The 19,597-nt window shown below is 43.5% G+C and overlaps 1 protein-coding gene across 5 annotated transcripts in view; it reads left to right on the top strand.

Moving 5' to 3' along the window:
* Nucleotides 1-2,329: 2,329 nt before the first annotated feature.
* The window catches only part of nipblb (NIPBL cohesin loading factor b), a 600,450-nt gene continuing 583,182 nt past the window's right edge, over nucleotides 2,330-19,597 (top strand). For all 5 annotated transcript variants that reach the window (XM_080189563.1, XM_080189568.1, XM_080189564.1 and 2 more), the window contains exon 1: nucleotides 2,330-2,674. The gene's annotated coding sequence lies outside the window, so the exon portion shown is untranslated. The remainder of the gene's footprint in view (nucleotides 2,675-19,597) is intronic.

The following is a 19,597-nucleotide window of genomic DNA, read 5'->3' on the forward strand; positions in this document are numbered from 1 at the left end:
ATTAGCGTCTTCTACCATGAGGACTAATGCAAAGTATTTAATTCCTCTGCCACTTTGTGGTTCTCCATTATTATTTCCTAGTCATTATCTAAAGGCCTCTCTCCAGCATTTTATATATTTAAAAAAGCTCTGTCTGTTTATATCAGTTTTATATTATATCTAGTTTACCCTCATGGGTTATCTTCCCCTTCTTTATCGTCTTCTATATGTTTTTAAAACTTTCCCAATCCTCTGGCTTACCAGTTATCTTTGCCACATTGTATGTTTTGATTTCAGTTTAATAATATCATTAACTTCCTTGGTTATCCATGGTTGATTTAGTCCCAATCTAGAATCCTTCTATTTTCATACACGCTGGTCAATTATCATTTCTGCTAAACTTCCTTCCCAGTCCACTCCAGCCAACACTGCCCTTATTAATTTGTAGTTCTCCTTATTTAAGTTTAGGACAGTTATTTCTGACCCAAGTTTCTTTCTCTCAAACTGAATGCTAAATTCCACCATGTTATGGTTACTGAAACCAAAAGAGGAAAGGCTGGAAAATCTCAGCAGTCTAGCAGCTTCTGTAAGGAGAGAAAAGAGCTGTCATTTCAAGTCCAGATGACCCTTTGTCAAAGCTAGGTGTTATGGTTACTATTTCTTAAAGATCTTTTACTCTATGGTGATACCTGTTTCATTGCACATCAACAGATCCAAGATAGCATGATCCTCATTGGATGAACAACACATTCTTCTAGGAAACAGTCAATGAATTGTTCCTCATGGCTACCTCTGCCAATTTGATTTTCACAAATACATGAAGATTAAAGTCACCCATAATTAGTGTACTGCATTTTTTACATATCCTTATCTCCTGGATTTTTTCTCCTTAAATGATGAGACAGAAAAAGGATAGCAAAACAAACACTTCCTACCTCCCCCTCCCCACTTCACCAAACTCACTACTTATCAAACTCCAAACTTGTACTCTGAGCCTTGGTGCACTTGTTTACCTAGGCATTAGGCTCCAGCTCTCATTCTTGGCTATGATATGAGGCCTGGGCACCAAAGCTCCTACTCCAATTCCTGGCTGTGGTATTTGGTCTGGACGCCTAGTCTCCTGCTCAAGTTGCTGACTGTAGCATGTAGCCTGGCAACTAGGGCCACAGGGTGGCATGGTGGCACTTGGTTAGTACTGCTGTCTCACAGCTCCAGGGACCTGGGTTTGATTTCTGGCTTGGGTCACTGCCTGTGTGGAGATTGCACATTCTCCCTGTGTCTGCGTGGGTTTCCTCTGGGTGCTCCAGTTTCCTCGCACAGTCCAAAGATGTGCAGGTTAGGTGGATTGGCCATGCTAAATTGTCCCTTACTGTCCCAGGATATGTGGGTTAGAGGGATTAGCAGGGTAAAAGGGTGGGATTCTGGGGATAGGGCATGGCTGGGATTGTTGTTGGTGCAGACACAATGGGCTGAATGGCCTCCTCCTGCGCTGTAGGTTTTTTATGACTTCTATGATTTCACAACTCCAATTCCTGGCTGTGATATGAGGCTGAACACTTGGTTCCTGCTCCAATTGCTGGCTGTGGCACCATTACTGAACGCTGGGGCTCTTGCTCCAAATCTTGGCTTCAGCCCTCCTGAAAGGCAAGTGACAAACTTGGTCAAAAATCTCATTAATAATCAGAATCAAAATTGACAAAGTCTGCACCCAGAACAAGGGGATGTCTTTGTCACTGGACCAATAATCCAGAGACTCAGGGTAATGACCCTGATAAAAATCTGGAATTAAGAATTTACTGTTGACCATGAACCCATTGTCAATTGTCGGAAAAACACATCTGGGCCACTAATGTTCTTTAGGGAAGGAAATCTGCCGTCCTTACCTGGACTGGCCTAAATGTGACTCCAGACCCACAGCAATGTGGTTCACTCGCAACTGTCCTTCAAGGGCACCTACCTAATGATGAGCAATAATGTGGCTGAGCCAGGCAGTCATGTCCCACGAATAGAAAAACGATCGAGCAAGGCCATGGAAACCAAGAGAAGGACGAACAACATTGGTAAATGAGATGGACACCCCTCCCTTTGCCAAGGGAAAGCGCGCCAAAGGCACGTGCCAACTGCCACCCACATCGCATTGCGCATGCGTGGTTCGGCAGTGCGGCGCCGCGCGTGCGCGGACGCGTAGGTGCAGCACTGCGATTGCGCGGAAGGGCATTGCGGCACTGCGGCTGCGCGGAAGGGCAGTGTGGGACTGCGCTTGCGCGGAGCTGCGCTGGAGCCACGGAGTGAGCGCGCGGGGGCGCTGCAGCCGGAAGTGATCGCGTTTGGCGCCTTCTTCCTCCCTCCGCTCGCGCTGGTTTCGTTCACTTCCGGTCGGCATTTTGTCTGCGAGAGAGGAATCGTCTTCGAGGCTGAGCTGGAGTTTCTGCGGCCGCTCGGCGCCCTCACCAAGGCTCAGGGAGCCAGCCAGGAGAACAGAAAGAAGTCGAGGCCGCTATTCCCGAGCCGAGGGCCCGCACAGCCGCTAGGCTCAGGCGGGCGGGAGAGGGAGGGAGGGAACGCGCCGCCACTTCACGTCCCTTCATGTCCGCTCGGTGTTGTTGTTCTGCTCGCCGCCCCTTCCGATTGCTTCAGATTCCGGCAGTCAGCCACTTGAATCGACATCAGCATCGACAGCGGCTTCTTCCCTGAGGTAAAATCCGAAAAGGCGAGTGAGAAAACCGGCACCTGTACTGTGGGTACCAAGGAGCGGGCCGTCGGAGTAGGCGAGGCCGCGGATTGGGGCCTACTCACTTACTTTCACCGCTCCTGTGACTTTCTCGCTGAGACTCCGGGCGGATTGTTGATAGCGGCTGTGTCCCAGCGTCCAGCCCCAGGCTGAGGCCTTGGCCCCGGTGGAGGGGGGGAGGGAGGGTCGGACCCCAGGCCTCAGGCTCGGAGAGGAAGTCGGGCCGGTCGGTTAGGGACTCGCTGTGGGCCTCAGAGAATGTCTCTGTTAGCCGGCCCGGGCCCCCACTGATGGTGGTCGCGGGAGGCCGGAGCACTGGCCCAGTTTTAACAAAAGAGAAGCGGGGGGAGTGAGTGTGGCCAGCCAGCCACCCTGTGTAGGTGCTGAGGCCCGGGGGAATGGGCGTGTTTGGGGCTGTGTCAGCCCCTGGATCCCGCTGAGAGCTCGGCCGCCTTTGTGCTCATCCCAAAGGCAGAGTTCCCGAAGCCCGTCGGTCTGTACTTGGAGTTGGAGTGCGGCCTAGCTGAAGGCAGCTCGGCGAAGCCTTGCTGAAGGACTGCAGTTTGAGAATGTGGATTTGTTTGAAGCAGTAATCATTTAATTTAACGAGGCTGAGTGTCGCCAAACCTGTGGGGCATTAGCTGAATGCGGGAGTATCGAGTGTGAATGTTCCACATTGAAGTTCGGTGTATTTTCTCAGTTAAAATTATTTTATCTGTTAGAAATATAAAATGAACAGTCTGCTTTTGCTGGTAATCATATGCAGTTTATAATTTCTGGCAACATAAAATGCAGAATGGATCTGTGGGCTAATCACGACTCAGTAACTCTGAAGTTGGACCTGCTACTTTGTGGGGTTTCTCTCAGACAGGTCCTTCTGCCAATCATGGGAATAGAAAGAAGGTTGGATTGTTTTCTAGTTATTCTTATACAGGTCGGCTTGTAAACTTTGAAGTATGATATGTATGCTCCTATGTTCACCTCGTAGCTATTGAAGTGGTTTACTCTAAACGGGCGATTTGCTAATTTAAGCAAAAGTAATGCCATCTTGTGCGTTTTTGATGTTTTCGCTAATTATATCTCATTTTCATCACACGATGTCGTGCCGGTTAAGGTAATGGTTGAGTAACTTTACTAAGTCATGTCCGTCAGAGGAAAGAATAAATGCGTTCAAATAAATGTACATTCTTGAAATTTTAGTCTTCAAATATTCACATCTGTTGATGGGTGTGTAGCTAGTTCGTGTTCAATGGCTGGGCGCTGGTGCGTCATTGCTTTACTTGTGTGGGCGAAACTATTGTACCAACATTTGACTGACAGTACACTGCAGTGTAAATAGAAGCTGAGCCTCTTTGTTTGCAAACACTGAAGCTTTAGCTCGTTATGTTGTATCTATTCAAGATGATTGTAGTTTCAAATGTATAGGACAATCTATACATTTCAGTAGAACGGCATGGTGTTTCTGGCTTGGAAACCAAAATGCCCCAAATTGAACTCTGAAATCTTACAATTTCTTCAAAGATTGTAGGATATTATAGATGAAAATTGAACTGACCACGAATTATTTCATCCCAATTCACATCACTGATTTTTTTTTTGTTTGGCAATGCAAGCATATATTAATGCAATATTTGCAGAATTAACCGGAAGTAACATCATAAGGCTTATTCTTGGGGGGAAAGAATGGCAGCCTCCACTTACAACCACTACTGGTTACTCAACTACTTTTGAGCTAGGGTAATGTCGAATGAATGTGATTAAGGTTTTAAGATTAGGAAAAGCTTATGCTCCAGATGCAGTGCTTGCTTAAAAAGCTTTGACATTTTTCAGATGCAAATTGTCTGATAGTTTAGTTTTGGACATGGACTCAGGATTTAAAAGGCAAGATTGGGTTTCAAACAGAAATACACATCTTTGATTTGTATTTATCAACTGCCTTAGCAGGCACTAGATTTTTAGGAGGACTTTTCTAATCTGCTTTATCAGACGCAAAACTACCTTGTCCATATTAGCAGCATGGGATTGTAGCGATGGAGCATCTGAATCCTGTTTCACAATATCGCAAATGCCAGTTGAAAACTCTCAATTGCTGCTTTTTGAATTATTTTTCAGAAAGTTGTTTTTAAAATAAATACCTTTTGACTGTGTGACTGTGTTTTATTCTAAGTGCTCTTTAGAAGGAGAGTGCAGGTGTTGATTTTGACAAGTTTTATCTGGCCTCTGAAGCAAATTGTTGGTTTCAATTTCCATTCTAATTTTTAAAAATGAAGGTGGGGCAATTTCTGAAGTTGTGCCTAAAATTTATAATTGCACATAAGATTCAAAGATGTAGAATTCCAAAAACTGGGCTGAAATGTACTTCATCTATTTTGATATTTTATTTTAGTTGGTAGAATCCTGTATATGCAGATTAGAGAAAGTAAAAATGCTTGAATAGAGGCCATCATTTGGGGATACGTCTTTAACGTTATTGTGTGGGAGAATAAACCATTCAATGTGGATAAATAGTTTGCAGCAATAATACAAAGTGCAGGTACCAATAACATCAGAAATTACAATTTTTTTTAATCATTCATGGGACATGGGCTTTGCTGGCTGGCCAGCATTTATTGCCCATATCTAGTTGCCTAAGGGCAGTTGAAAGTCAGCCACATTGCTGTGGCTCTGGAGTCACGTGTAGGCCAGACCAGGTAAGGATGGCAGATTACCTTCCCTAAGATCATTAGTGCCTTAAAAGAGAAACAAGGTGGGTTTTTCCAACAATTGACAATGACTTCATGGTCATCAGTAGTATCTGCCATGGTAGGATTCAAACCTGGATCCCTAGAACATTAGCTGAGTTTCTGGATTAAAAAGATTAAACTCTATTTTTATCACAAGTAAGCTTACATTAACACTGCCATGAACTTACTATGAAAATTCTCTAGTCACTACACCATGGCGCCTGTTTGGGTACATGGAGGGAAAATTTGGCATGGCCATTTCACCTAACCAGCATATCTTGCTGACTGTGGGAGGAAACAGGAGCACGTGGAGGAAACCTATGGAGACACTGTGAGAATGTACCTGAAAGGCCCCCCCTCCTCCCCCGGTGCTGTCCAAACAGTTTAGTGATCATTCCATCAGGTCATCGCCTCCCCCAAATGGTTAGGAACACATGTAGAATCCAGGTATTGAATTGTTATACTTGCCGCCCCCCCCCCCCCCGCCATTTTTTAAATTTAAAATCAATTATTTTAAAGTTTCCTATGATTATTTGATGGATAGACTCTGTAATTGTGTAATGTAGGTGCAGAGGGAGCCAGTACAGCAGAGTAAGAATTTGAAAGACCCTGCCATTATGTTTTGCTAAATTGATTTTTATCCTTGTAGTGGATTGTTTTTGGGGGAGGGGGGAGGAATGAGCTTCAGGAGCATTGGACTTGGGAGCAGGAATAGACCATTCTGTCACTTAGAGTCTGCTCTGCTATTCCATAAGGTTGTGGTTATTTGATTGTGGTTTCAGCTCTCCAGTTTTTTATTCATTCATGGGACATGGGCACTGCTGGCTGGCCAGCATTTATTGCCCATACCTAGTCATCTTGATAGGCCATTTCAGAGGTAGTTGAGAGTCAACCGTGTAGCCGTGACTCTGGAGTCACATGTAGGCCAAACCAGGTAAGGTCGGCAGATTTCCTTCCCTAAAGGGCATTAGTGAACAGATGGGTTTTTCCAACAATCGACAATGGTTTCATGGTCATCGGTAGATTAATTCTGGATTTTTTAATTAAATTCAAATTCCATAATCTAAATTGTTGGGATTCGAGCCTGGGTCTCCAGAACATTAGCTGAGTTTCTGGATTCAGCCTACGGTAATACCACTCGACAATCACCTTCCCTAACCTACCTACTGTGACCCATGACCCCTCTTGACTCCCAGCTCAACCTTGATTAAAGTTTATGATCCAGCCTCTGCTCTTAAGAATTCTGCAGACTTAACCCTCAGAGCACTTTTCCTCAACTCCATTTTATTATTTCATCAGAATCATGTAATTCAATAAGATTACTGTTCATCTTAACTCCCAAGGGATTATATGCCAAACTTGTTTAATCTTACCTCAAGGTAAGCCCCTTATCCCAGGAGTGAGATCTGAACTTCTAACTGCTAATGCAATTATATGCTTTTTGAGATCTAAAATATGGAGCTGGTCTCACCAATGTAAAATTCCCTACTTTCATATTCCCTTTGTCTTGCAATAATTGACAGTTTCTTTTGCTGTACTTGCATATTAACTTTTTGTGACTTGTGTACTAGGGGCACCCAGATCCCTCTGTCCCTCGGATTATGTAATCTCTCTCAATTTAAATAACCACTGCTGTTCCAATCTTCCCGCCAAATGGGCAAATGCCCATTTTTCCACATTATATGCCACCTGCCAAATTTTTGCCCACACATTTAAATTATTTGTATCCTTTTGTAGACACTTCTTGATCACTTACTGTTCTACCTATTTTGACATCTTTGACAAATTTAGCTACCATACATTTGGTCCTTTCATCCAGGTCATTGATGCAGATTGTAAATAGTCAAGGCCCCGATGCTGATCCCTGTGGCACTCCACTTGTGACAGCCTGCAAACGCTGAAGAGACTCTGCTTCCTGTGAACCAGTCAATCCTTTATCCATGCTAATATGTTAAGACCTACACCATGAGATCCTATTTTGTATTGCTTAAGGGTGGAGAAGATTTGGTGTCAGCTTTTATTCAGTTCATTTTGCTCCTCCCTTTAGTAGAAGGTTGTGCTCTCGAACCCTGCTGCAAATACTTGTGAACATGTCTGAACTGGCACTTAGTGCAGTGCTACAGTCTTACTATTGTTGAATGCGATTATCTAGTCTTGTAATTTATCGCTATTTGCAGGACCTTACTGTGTGCAAATTTACTCCGATGTTTCACAATGTTGCAATTGTGGCTGCATTTCAAAAGATTGGTTGTAAAGTGCTCTGAATATCAGAAAGCGAAGAACCTCCACTTGTATTTTTCATTATACCCTGTCTAATCTTGAGTAAATTAATTTCAGCATGAGAAGCAAAAAGGGTAGACTTGTCCCAATGCTGTAGACAGGCAAGAGAAATTAGTAGTTGTTTCTGATCATTGTTCCTTGAATCTTGCAAGTGCCTGTTATTAGCTGATGGTAGGATGCATGTCACCAGGTCACATAGCAAACTGCTACCAATCATACCTTGAATAAAGTATCAGGCCAGTGACAGTATGAATCACAACAGTTTTGGGAGCAGGAGGTCTAGATGATGTACTGAAGAAAATAATATTTCACACAGTATTCACCTGGAATGCACTGTCTTAAAGGGTAATGGATAAATAATAACTTTGAAAAGGAGATTGGATACAGATTAGTCGAGGGGAACACTTGTTGGACAATGGGGGAATAGTAGTGGGTAATTGATTAGGCCTTTCAAAGAGCTGATCCAGGTACGTTTGCCCAAATTATCACCTGTATATTTCTAGTTAGTTGCATATGCCTACTGAGGGGATCTTATTGAAACATATAAGATGATTAGAGGTTTAGATAGGGTGGATAGTGATAGCCTTTTTCCTCTGATGGAGAAAGCTAGCACGAGGGGGCATGGCTTTAAATTAAGGGGGGGTAGTTATAGGATGGATGTCAGGGGTAGGTTCTTTACCCAGAGGGTGGTGAGGGATTGGAATGCCCTGCCTGCTGCAGTTGTAAATGCGCCTAGTTTGGGGGCGTTTAAGAGATCCGTGGATAGGTTTATGGATGAAAAGGGATTGGTTTAGGTTAGAGGGTCATCGTTTTTTAACTGGTCAGCGCAACATCGTGGGCCGAAGGGCCTGTTCTGCGCTGTATTGTTCTATGTTCTGGGGAAGTTATTTCCATGTGTCCTCTTTATTAATTCCTGTTTAAATGACAATTTTATCCCATAGATAATGTGTGAAAACATGCCCCCCTTTCTTCTCTTTGTTACTTTGCTTTTGTTTTGCAGGTTGCTATGTCAATCTTTTAACAATGAAAATTTGAGAAGGCAGTTAATAGTCATACTTGGTTCTCATTTTATTACTGACCATTTATGGTGGTGGCCTCCAATTCTACTGTGGAATTAGGTTTTGTATCTATCCCTTTCATGGCTGTTATTCCTATGGTGTGTGTCTGGAATTACACGCCGTGTTTGAATTGTGGCCTGAGCAGTGCCTTATGACCATTGCTACTTGCGCTCAACCTGTTTAAGAATGTATACAGCTGCGTTAAAGGCATCCATTTCTCCACTTAAGAATTCTGCCCTTAAAAATGTACCATTCTGCATTTCATTTTGCTGCACTGAAATACACTTGTTACCTGCCTTTTCCCTATAGTTTGCCATGCAATCTCATCTGGTATCTCAACAAATTTCAATATTATTATGCTTCTGCTAATAGCAAAATCATTTACATAATGGCAAATACAAATTTTACTGTTAAAATGAAAAGTAAAAAAAAAGCAAGGGCATTTTAATGTTCTTAGCATGTTTCTTTGACAATTTTAAAAAAACAGGTTATATACAATTGAAATCAATAAAAAAAAACAAATTAGTAAACAGGGCGAAAAGTAGCAGGCATTAATAAATTAAATGGGCAAAGCTGGCTAATGGGTTTCTACATTGGCAATTATGAAGTCATTCAGTTTGGAGCTAAAAAGGATAGAACAGGAGATTTTTGAAAAGATAGAGGCAGTGGTGGTCCAAAGAAATGTGGGGAACTCAGTAATGTCTTGAACAGGTACTGGGATACAGGTGCGGAATGTGGTATTAAAATCATGCGGCAGTTATGCAGAGCATGGTTGAAGCACCCCTTAAGATGGATATATTGGCCTTGGAAGAGCTGGTTAGGCCCGAGTGGAGTATCATGTCCAAATCTAGGACTCAGACTTGAGGAAGAATGTCAGTGTAGGAGAGGATGCAAGGAACATTCCATTGAATAGTTAATGGAATCTACAGTGCAGAAGGAGGCCATTTGGCATATCGAGCCTGCCCCGACAACAATTACACTCAGGTTCTATCCTCGTAACACCACATATTTATCTTCCAAATCCTCCTGACACTAAGGGGCAATTTATCACAGCCAGTCAACCTAACCACATTTTTGCACTGTGGGAGGAAACCCACACGAATGTGGGGAGAATGTGCAAACTCCACGTGACAGTGACCCAAGCCGGAAATCGAACCTGGGTTTGAATTATGTGGAGAGATAAAAATAAGCTGTATTCTCTGGGTAGGAGGTTGAGAGGGGATATGATGTGTTCAAAATTGTGAATTGTTTTTGGGGCGGCACAGTGGTTAGCATTGCTGTCTCTCAGTTCCAGGGACCTGGGTTTGATTCCCGGCTTGGGTTGCCGTCTTTGGAGTTTGTATGTTCTCCCCATGTCTGTGGTGGGTTTCCTCCGAGTGCCCCTGTTTCCTCCCACAGTCCAAAGATGTGTTGGTTAAATGAATTGGCTGTGATAAATTCTCCTTTAGTGTACCCGAAGAGGCGCCAGAGTGGCGACTAGGGGATTTTCACAGTTGCTTTATCAGTGTAAGCCTACTTGTGACTAATAAATAAACTTCACCTTTAATAGAGTAAATAAGGAGAATCTGCTTCTCCTGGCAAAAAGATAAGTAAAAAGAAGACATGGGCAAAAGGTTATTGGCAAAAGAGCCAGATGTGAGAGGTGAATTTCATTCATGGAGGTTTGTTATTTGGAATGTTATCTAAAAGTCTTAAGTGATTCAAAGGGAAATTGGATAAATACTCAAAGTATTGCAGGCCAATGGGGAAATCTCAGGGGAGTGGAACTAATTGGATAGCTCTTATATATTAGACTAAATGGTCTCCTTTTGCTGTTCTATTGTACAAGTGTGTCTGTCTCCAATTTGGGTACAGGAACAGGCACTTTGGCCCTCCAAACTCGTGTTGATCATTATGCCCTAACTAAACTAAAAAAAGCCCTGTCCTTGGACATTATCTCTCTCTAGTCCCTTCCTATTCATCTATCTGACCAGATGCCTCTTAAATGTTGCTAATGTGCCTGCTTCCACCACCACCTCTGAAGCACATTCCAGGCACCTGCCACACCATGTGTGAAAAACTTACCCTGTAGATCTCCCTTAAACATTCCACCTGTCACCTTGAACCTGTGTCCCTGTGTAATTGACACTTCCATACTGGGAAAAGGCCTGACTATTTGTCTCTGTCAATGCCTCTCATAATTTTGTACAACTCTATCAGGTCTCCCCTCAGCCTCCATCTTTCCAGTGAAAACAATCCTAGTTTATTCAACTTCTCCTCATAATCAATGCCCTTAAGACCAGGCAACATACTCGTGAATCATCTTTGCTCACTCTTCAAAGCTTCCACACCCTTCTGGTAGCGCAGTGACCAGAACTGCACGCAATACTCCAAATGTGGTCTGACCAAAATTTTATATAGCTGCAACATGATTTCCCAACTCTTGTTCTCGATGCCCTGACCTCTGAAGAAAAGAAGCCATATGTCCCCTAATCACTTCTGTACCTGTGTTACCACTTTTAGGGAACTGTGGACCTACATGCCCAGATCCCTCTGTATGCTAATATCCTAAGGGTACAGTATAATTCACATCTAAATTTGATCCTCCAAAGTGCGTCACCTCGCATTTGTCCATATTAAATTGACGTTTCTGTGCCTAACTCTCCAATCTCTCTACATCCTGTTGTATCCTCTAACAATCTGTGGCACTATCAGCAACTCCACCAATCTTTGTGTCATCCACAAATTTACTAATCCGGTTATCCACATTTTCCTCCAGATTATTTATATATTACTACAAACACAGGTCCTGGCACTGATCCCTGTGGAACACTACCTACTGATTCCCATTCTGAAAAACACCCTTCTACTACTACTCTAGTCGTAATATCCAGACTGGTTCTTTAAAAATTGGTCACGAGCCAGCGGTCTCCAATGAGCCAGGGTTGGCTGTGTTCTATTCAGAGATGTTTTGAGGACACCCCCCGCCTCCCCCCCTCTAAGCCTACAACAGTAGGCTTAGGGGCCTGGTGTCAGCGGCTTTGGAGCAGGAATAATTCATTCGGCCCTTCAAGCCTGCTCTATCTTTTGATAAGATGATATCAATGACCCAACAGAGCTAATTTTAGTGATTAGCATTTTGCTGGGCAAATTAGCTTGGAGAAGATGCTGCTGTTGGACTATGTTTCTTACCACTGTATTTGCTTGCAGAGTACTAGCTGATGGTACTTCACTTTTACGTTGTCCAAGTCTCAGAAGCGTATAGCAGTGCAGGGATTGCTGCTGCCCAATAAAGTATGATCTTACTCTGAGTTGAGGTCCTGGTGCTCAATACCCTTTCTGAGTTGGCACTTTGAATTTTGTCTGCATATTAGATCTGTTGTGTACTGTTTCATCTTCTATGCCTAAATTTAAAAGGGATTGCTTTGCAATTTATTGGAATCCTTGCTGTTGTACTTTGAATATATTGCTGATCTGTTGTAATCTGTCAAGTGGAGCTTGTTCAAGGAACAAATACTGCATGTCCTTGATAGGTATGTCCCTGTCAGGCAGGGAGGAAATGGCCGTGTGAGGGAACCATGGTTCACAAGGTTGAATGTCTTGTCAAGAGGGTAGAGGAAGCGTGTGTAAGGATTAAAAACAAGGTTCAGTTGGGTCACTTGAGGGTTACAAGGTAGCTAGGAATGAGTTTTAAAAAAAGGGCTTAGGAGAGCTAGGAGGGGGCATGAGAAGTCCTTGGCAGGTCGGATCAAGGAAAACCCCAAGGCTTTTTACTCTTATGTGAGAAATAAAAGAATGACCAGGGTGAGGTTAGGCCCAGTCAAGGATAGTAGTGGGAACTTGTGCGTGGAATCAGAAGAGATAGTTGAGGCGTTGAATGAATACTTTTCTTCAGTGCTCACTAAGGAGAGGGGCCATGTTTTTGAGGACGTGTGAGAGATGCAGGCTGATAGGATGGAGGAGGTAGATGTTCTGAGGGAAGATGTATTAGCAATTTTGAAAAACACTGAGGGTTGATAAGCCCCCTGGGCCAGATGGGATACATCCTAGGATACTTTGGGAGACAATGGCTGAGATTGCAGAGCCTTTAGTTTGCTCTTTGGGTCTTCACTGTCCATGGGATTGTGCCAGAGGACTGGAGAGTAGTGAATGTTGTTCCTCTCCAAGAAAGTAAAAGGGATGACCCTGGTGCTTATAGTCCAGTTAGTCTTTCTTGGGAAAGGTCCTGAGGGATAGGATTTATGACCATTTGGAAAGATGCAGCTTAATCCGGGACAGTCAGCATGGTTTCGTGAGGGGTAAGTTTCGCCTCACAAATTTGATTGAATTCTTTGAGGTGGTAACTAAGTGTGTAGACGAAGGTAGAGCAGTTAATGTTGTATACGTGGATTTTAGTAAGGCATTTGATAAGGTTCCCAGTGGTAGGTTGATGAAGAAAATAAGGAGGTGTGGAATAGAGGGAAATTTGGCTGATTGGATAAATAACTGGCTGTCTCATAGAAGATAGAGGGTGGTGGTGGAGGGAAAATTTTCAGACTGGAGGCCAGTTACCAGCGGTGTACCACATGATTCAGTACTGGGTCCTGTTCTGTTTGTGATTTTTATCAATGACTTGGAAGAAGGGGACTGAAGGGTGGGTTAGTAAATTTGCTGATGACACCAAGATTGGTGGAGTAGTGGATGAGGTGGAGGGCTCTTGTAGGCTGCAAAGAGACATTGATAGGATGCAAAGCTGGGCCGAAAAGTGGCAAATGGAGTTTAACCCAGATAAGTGCAAGATGATTAATTTTGGTAGGACAAACTTGAATGCAGATTACTGGGTCACCAGCAGGGTACTGAGGAACGTGGAGAAACAGAGAGATCTTGGGGTTCATATCCACAGATGTCTGAAGGTTGCCACTCAAGTGGATAGAGCTGTGAAGCAGGCTGATAGTGTGTTAGCGTTTATTAACAGGAGGTTTGAGTTTGAGTGGAGGGGTTATGCTGCAACTGTACAGGACTTTGGTGAGACCACATTTGGAATATTGTGTTCAGTTCTGGTCGCCTCACTATAAGAAGGATGTGGAAGCTTTGGAGAGAGTGCAGAGGAGATTTACCAGGATGCTGCCTGATTTGGAGGGTAGGCCTTATGTGGAAAGGTTGAGGGAGCTGGGGCTTTTCTCTTTAGAGTGGAGGAGGATGAGAGGTGACTTAATAGAGGTTTATAAGATGATGAGGGGGATTGATAGAGTGGGCGTTCAGAGACTATTTCCTCGGATGGATGTAGCTGTTACTAGGGGGCATAACTATAAGGTTCATGGTGGGAGATATAGGACTGAAGTCTGAGGTAGATTCTTAACGCAGAGAGTGGTTGGGGTGTGGAATGGACTGCCTACTGTGATAGTGGAGTCAGACACTTTAGGAACTTTCAAGCGGTTATTGGATAGGCATGTGGAGCACACCAGAATGATAGGGAGTGGGATAGCTTGAATTTGGGTTTGGACATAGCTCAGCACAACGTTGAGGGCCAAAGGGCCTGTACTGTGCTGTTATGTTCTATGAAAACCTTGCTTTGGAATTTTATGCATTATGAACTTTTGCATTTGGCATAAGTTCTATAGGCTCGTTTCCTTGTGCATTTTGTAATTAAAAGTGAACAATATTGCAGGAAAAAACACAACAATGTACAAAGTGGTGACATATAAGAGGGGCTGCAATGTCTAATTGTTAACAGGTGTGGAACATGAATTCCACTCCAACACAAAATGAGTATGCAGAAATGGCGTTTGTGAAATGATGCAGTTTCTTATTACTGCATGTAGTATTATCCACGCCTAAGCATTGGCAGTTATATGAACATTACTGTAAAAGATAGCAGTGTAGACCAAGCACCCTTGACTTTGCTCACCATTCGTTACCACCATGGCTGATCTTCTGTCTCAATTCCACTTTCCTGTCTGATTTCCAATATCTCGAGAGATTGAAAATCTGTCTAGTCCCTCCATGAACATATAGTATTGGTGAAATTAAGGAATTTCTTGGTATCTCAGTCCCTTAGGCACTCCCCACTCCGCCCCTGCCCCCACAAAACCTTCCGGTGCTAGGTTCCCCAGCAAGAGGAACAGCTTCCGTGTCTACACTGTAGTCCTTTCCAAATGCGTTACATTTCAAGAAAACCACTTCTCATTCATTTAAAATTCTGAAAGCATAACCCCAATTTACTCCCCTCCTTACTTTTAGAATTTCAGTGCTGCAGATGCTAGAAATCTGAAATAAGCACAGTGCTGGCAATACTTAGCGGTTCTGGCAGCATCTGAAGAGAGACGTTAATTCTGTTTCTCTTTCCACCAATGTTGCCAGCACCTTTTTATTTCAAAAAGATACTACCTTAGCTATAGCACTCAAAATTGTGCACAGTGCTCCAATTGTACTAGCAATATACATAAATATACAAATTAGAAGCAGGTCATTAGCTTCCTTGAGCCTGCTCTGCCATTTGATAAGATCATGGCTGATGTAATTATGGCCTCAATCTGAATTTCCTGTCTTCTGTATAAGCTATGACACTCCTGTCAGTCAAGTATCAGTTTAACTCAGCCATAAAAGTATTCAATGACCCTCCCTCCCTGGATGAGTGTAGCACCTGGATAAGAGAATTCCTCAGCCTAACAACACTGAGGGGAACAAAATTTCTCATCTTTTGAAATAGTTCTGGTTTCCCCCAAGTGGAAACGTCCTCTGTGTCTACCCTGTCAAGTCCTTCAGGATATTGCATTTTAATGAAATCACTTCAAGTTCTTCTACATTGCAAAAAATAACTCCGTTGTCTCAGGTAACAGTTGAGTGATCAGACTTTTGAATGGACTTGCCTTGTGTTAAGTTGATCTTTCTCTGCATCCTAGTGCTGATTGTAATACTACATTCTGCACCCTCTACTTTCCTTCTCTATGTATGGTATGCTTTGTCTGTATTGCGCACAAGGAACAATATTTTCACTAAGATTGGAAAACGGCTAATGTTACGCCGTTGTTTAAGAAGGGTGCCAGGCAAAAGGCGGGGAATTATAGGCCGGTTAGTTTAACGTCTGTGGTAGGTAAAATGTTAGAATCCGTCATTAAGGAGGAAATTGCGAGGCACCTTGAAGGGAATTGCTTGATAGGGCAGACGCAGCACGGTTTCATTAAAGGGAAGTCGTGTCTGACAAATTTACTGGAGTTCTATGAGGATGTGTCTAGGGCAGTGGATAGAGGAGAGCTGGTGGATGTGGTCTTTCTGGATTTTCAGAAGGCGTTTGACAAGGTACCTCACGAGGTTATTGCAGAAGGTGAGGGGACATGGAGTTGGGGGTAGGGTGTTAGCGTGGATAGAGGATTGGTTGTCAAATAGGAGACAGAGAGTGGGGGTCAATGGGTGCTATTCGGATTGGCGGTTGGTGACTAATGGGGTGCCCCAGGGGTCGGTGCTGGGGCCTCAGCTATTTACCATTTATATACATGATCTGGAGGAGGGAACCGAGTGTAGGGTGTCGAAATTTGCTGATGACACCAAGATTGGGGGAAAGGCAAATTGTGCGGAGGGTGTGGAGAGTCTGCAGAAGGATCTAGATAGGCTGGGCGAATGGGCCAGGAAATGGCAAATGGAATTTAATGTTGGCAAGTGTGAGGTGGTCCACTTTGGTAGGAAGAATGGTAGGAAGGACTATTACTTACGTGGAGAAAAACTGCAGCAGGCGACGGTGCAGAGGGACCTCGGGGTCCTTGTGCATGAGTCGCAAAAACCCAGCTTGCAGGTGCAGCAGGTGGTCAGGAAGGCGAATGGGATGCTGGCCTTCATAGCGAGGGGGATAGAATATAAAAGTAGGGAGGTCTTGCTGCAGCTGTATAGGGTATTGGTGAGGCCGCAGCTGGAGTACTGTGTGCAGTTTTGGGCGCCGCACCTGCGCAAGGATATTTTGGCCTTGGAGGGAGTGCAGAGGAGGTTTACTAGGCTGATACCGGAGTTGAGGGGGTTGAGCTATGAGGAGAGGCTGAATAGACTAGGCTTGTACTCGTTAGAGTTTAGAAGAATGAGTGGAGATCTCATTGAGACATATAAGATGATGAATGGGATGGATAGGATAGAGGTGGAGAGACTCTTCCCGCTCAAAAAAGACAGTAGGACTAGGGGGCACAGCCTCAAGATAAAGGGGAGGCGGTTTAGAACGGAGTTGAGGAGGAACTTCTTGACTCAAAGGGTGGTGAATCTCTGGAATTCTCTGCCCGTTGAAGTGGTGGAGGCTGCCTCGCTAAATATTTTTAAGACGCGGGTTGATGGGTTTTTGATAAGAGAGGGGATTAAGGGTTATGGGGAGAGGGCGGGAAAGTGGAACTGAGCCATGACAGATCAGCCATGATCTTATTGAATGGCGGGGCAGGCTCGAAGGGCTAGATGGCCTACTCCTGCTCCTATTTCTTATGTTCTTATGTTCAATGCATCTGACAAAAATAAAACAAATTTAAAAAAAACTTCTAACTGCAACAGAAACACTTCTTAGAGACCAAAACTATATGCAGTACTCCAGATATGGTCACATGAACATCCTGTAGCAAAATTCCTCTACTTTTATGTTCCAGTCACCTTTCTAATAAACAGCAACATTCCATTTGCCTTCCTGATCATTTATTGTACATATATACTAACATGTTGTGATCAAACTGCCAATTCACTCAAATTTTTGCACACTGAAGAATTCTGCACAGTCTTTCCATTTAAACAATATACTCATTTTTTGTTCTTCCAGCCAAAGTGGACAAGTTCACAATTTCCCACATCTACACTCTTTTTGCCAAATTTTGTCCATTCACTTAAGCTGCCTATATCCCTTTCAGACTTCTGTCCTTTTGACAGCTCATTTTCTGATCCATCTTTATATTATCAGCAAATTTAGCAACCATTCATCCATTGAATGACAAAAAAAAGTTGAACGTGTTCATCACTGGCCTGGCCAGCATTTATTACCCATCCCTAATTGCCCCTGAGAATGTGGTATTAGGGAGGGATTTCCAGGATATTGACCCAGCGATATATTTTCAAGTCAGGGTATGAGTAGTTTGAAGGAGAATTTGCAGATGGGGGTCTTCCCATGTGTTGGATGTCTCCTGGCTGGTAGTGGACATGGATTGAAAGTACTATCTGAGGAACCTTGGTGAGTTCCTGAGATGCACTTGTAGATGGTACACACTGCCATAGTTACTTGCCATAGAATGCCTGATCTCTGCCCTGGTCTTCTAGCCACTGTATTTGTAGCTATTGAGTTTCTGGTCAATTCTAATCCCCAAGATGTTGATAGTGAGGGGGATTCAGGTCTTTCTGCGTTTGGTCGTGGACTGCTTCAGTAGCTAAGTTGCTGAACCTCAGCGAACATCTTCACTTCTGATCTTACGAAGGTCATTGATGAAGCAGCTAAAGGTGGTTGAGCTTGAGATTAGGAGTTCAATGATCATTTTGGAAACGAAATGAGTGTCACTGAGAAGGTTATTGCTGCATAAGTGCTGCTTGATTGCACAGTTGAATGCCCCTTCCATCACTTTACTGATCAGGAGTAGACTGATAGGGTGGTAATTGGCTGAGTTGGATTTGTCCTGCTGCTTGCATATACGAAATACTTGGCAATTTTCCACATCACCAGGTAGTAGCAGTCTTATAACTGTACTGGAAGAGCTTGGCTATGGAAGCAACAAATTCTGATTGATTTTTTTGATTTATTATTGTCACATGTATTAGCATACAGTGAGAAGTATTACTAGAGTGCTGTACAGACAAAGCATACTGTTCATAGAGAAGGACATGAGTGTGTGCAGAATGTAGTGTTACAGTTATAGCTAGGGTGTAGAGAAAGAGCAACTTAATGCAAGGTAGATCCATTCAAACGTTTGACAGCAGCAGGGAAGAAGCTGTTCTTGAGTCAGTTGGTACGTGACCTCAGACTTTTGTATCTTTTTCCTGACAGAAGAAGGTGGAAGAGAGAATGTCTGGGGTGCATGAGATCCTTAATTATGCTGCTTTGCTGAGGCAGTGGGAAGTGTAAACAGAGTTAAAGAATGGGAGGCTAGTTTGCATGATGGATTGGGCTACATTCCTGACCTTTTGTAGTTTCTTGTGGTCTTGGGCAGAGCAGGAGCCATACCAAGCTGTGATACAACCAGAAAGAATGCCTTCTAAAAGTTAGAGTTGTAGCTAACATGCCAAATTACCTTTTTCTTCTGAGAAAATAGTGGCGTTGTAGGCTTTATTAACTACAGTATCAGCAGGGGGCACCAGGACAGATTGTTGGTTGGATAGTTAGAAACTTGAAACTCTCAACCCTTTCTGCTTTGTCCCTGTTGATGTAGGCAACATGTGGAAATGCTGGTGTTGGACTGGGGTAAACACAGTAAGAAGTCTCACAACACCAGGTTAAAGTCCAACAGGTTTATTTGGTAGCAAATGCCGCTAACTTTCGGGGCTCTGCCCCTTTGTCAGGTGAGTGGAGAGTTCTGATCATAGGGCATATGAAGACACACACTCAGTTTTCTAATACTGATTAGAATGTGAGTCTTTACATCTAATCAAGTCTTAAAGGTGCAGACAATGTGAATGGAGACAGCATTAAGCATAGGTGAAAGAGATGTGTATTGTCTCCAGACAGGGCAGTGAGATTTTGCAAGCCCAGGCAAGTCATGGGAGTTACAAATAGTGTGACATGAGCCCAAGATCCCGGTTGAGGCCGTATGACACTTGACTTACCGATCGACAGTTCTGACATGCTGTATCTAAAAGCCATACCGACCACCTCAGAAGACAAACACGACACGGTGGACAGAATACCATTTGTTGTCCAGTATTTCCCC

This window comes from Carcharhinus amblyrhynchos, chromosome 5 (assembly GCF_965287045.1).
Source record: "Carcharhinus amblyrhynchos chromosome 5, sCarAmb.v2.hapA, whole genome shotgun sequence".
NCBI classification, from domain to species: Eukaryota; Metazoa; Chordata; class Chondrichthyes; order Carcharhiniformes; family Carcharhinidae; genus Carcharhinus; species Carcharhinus amblyrhynchos.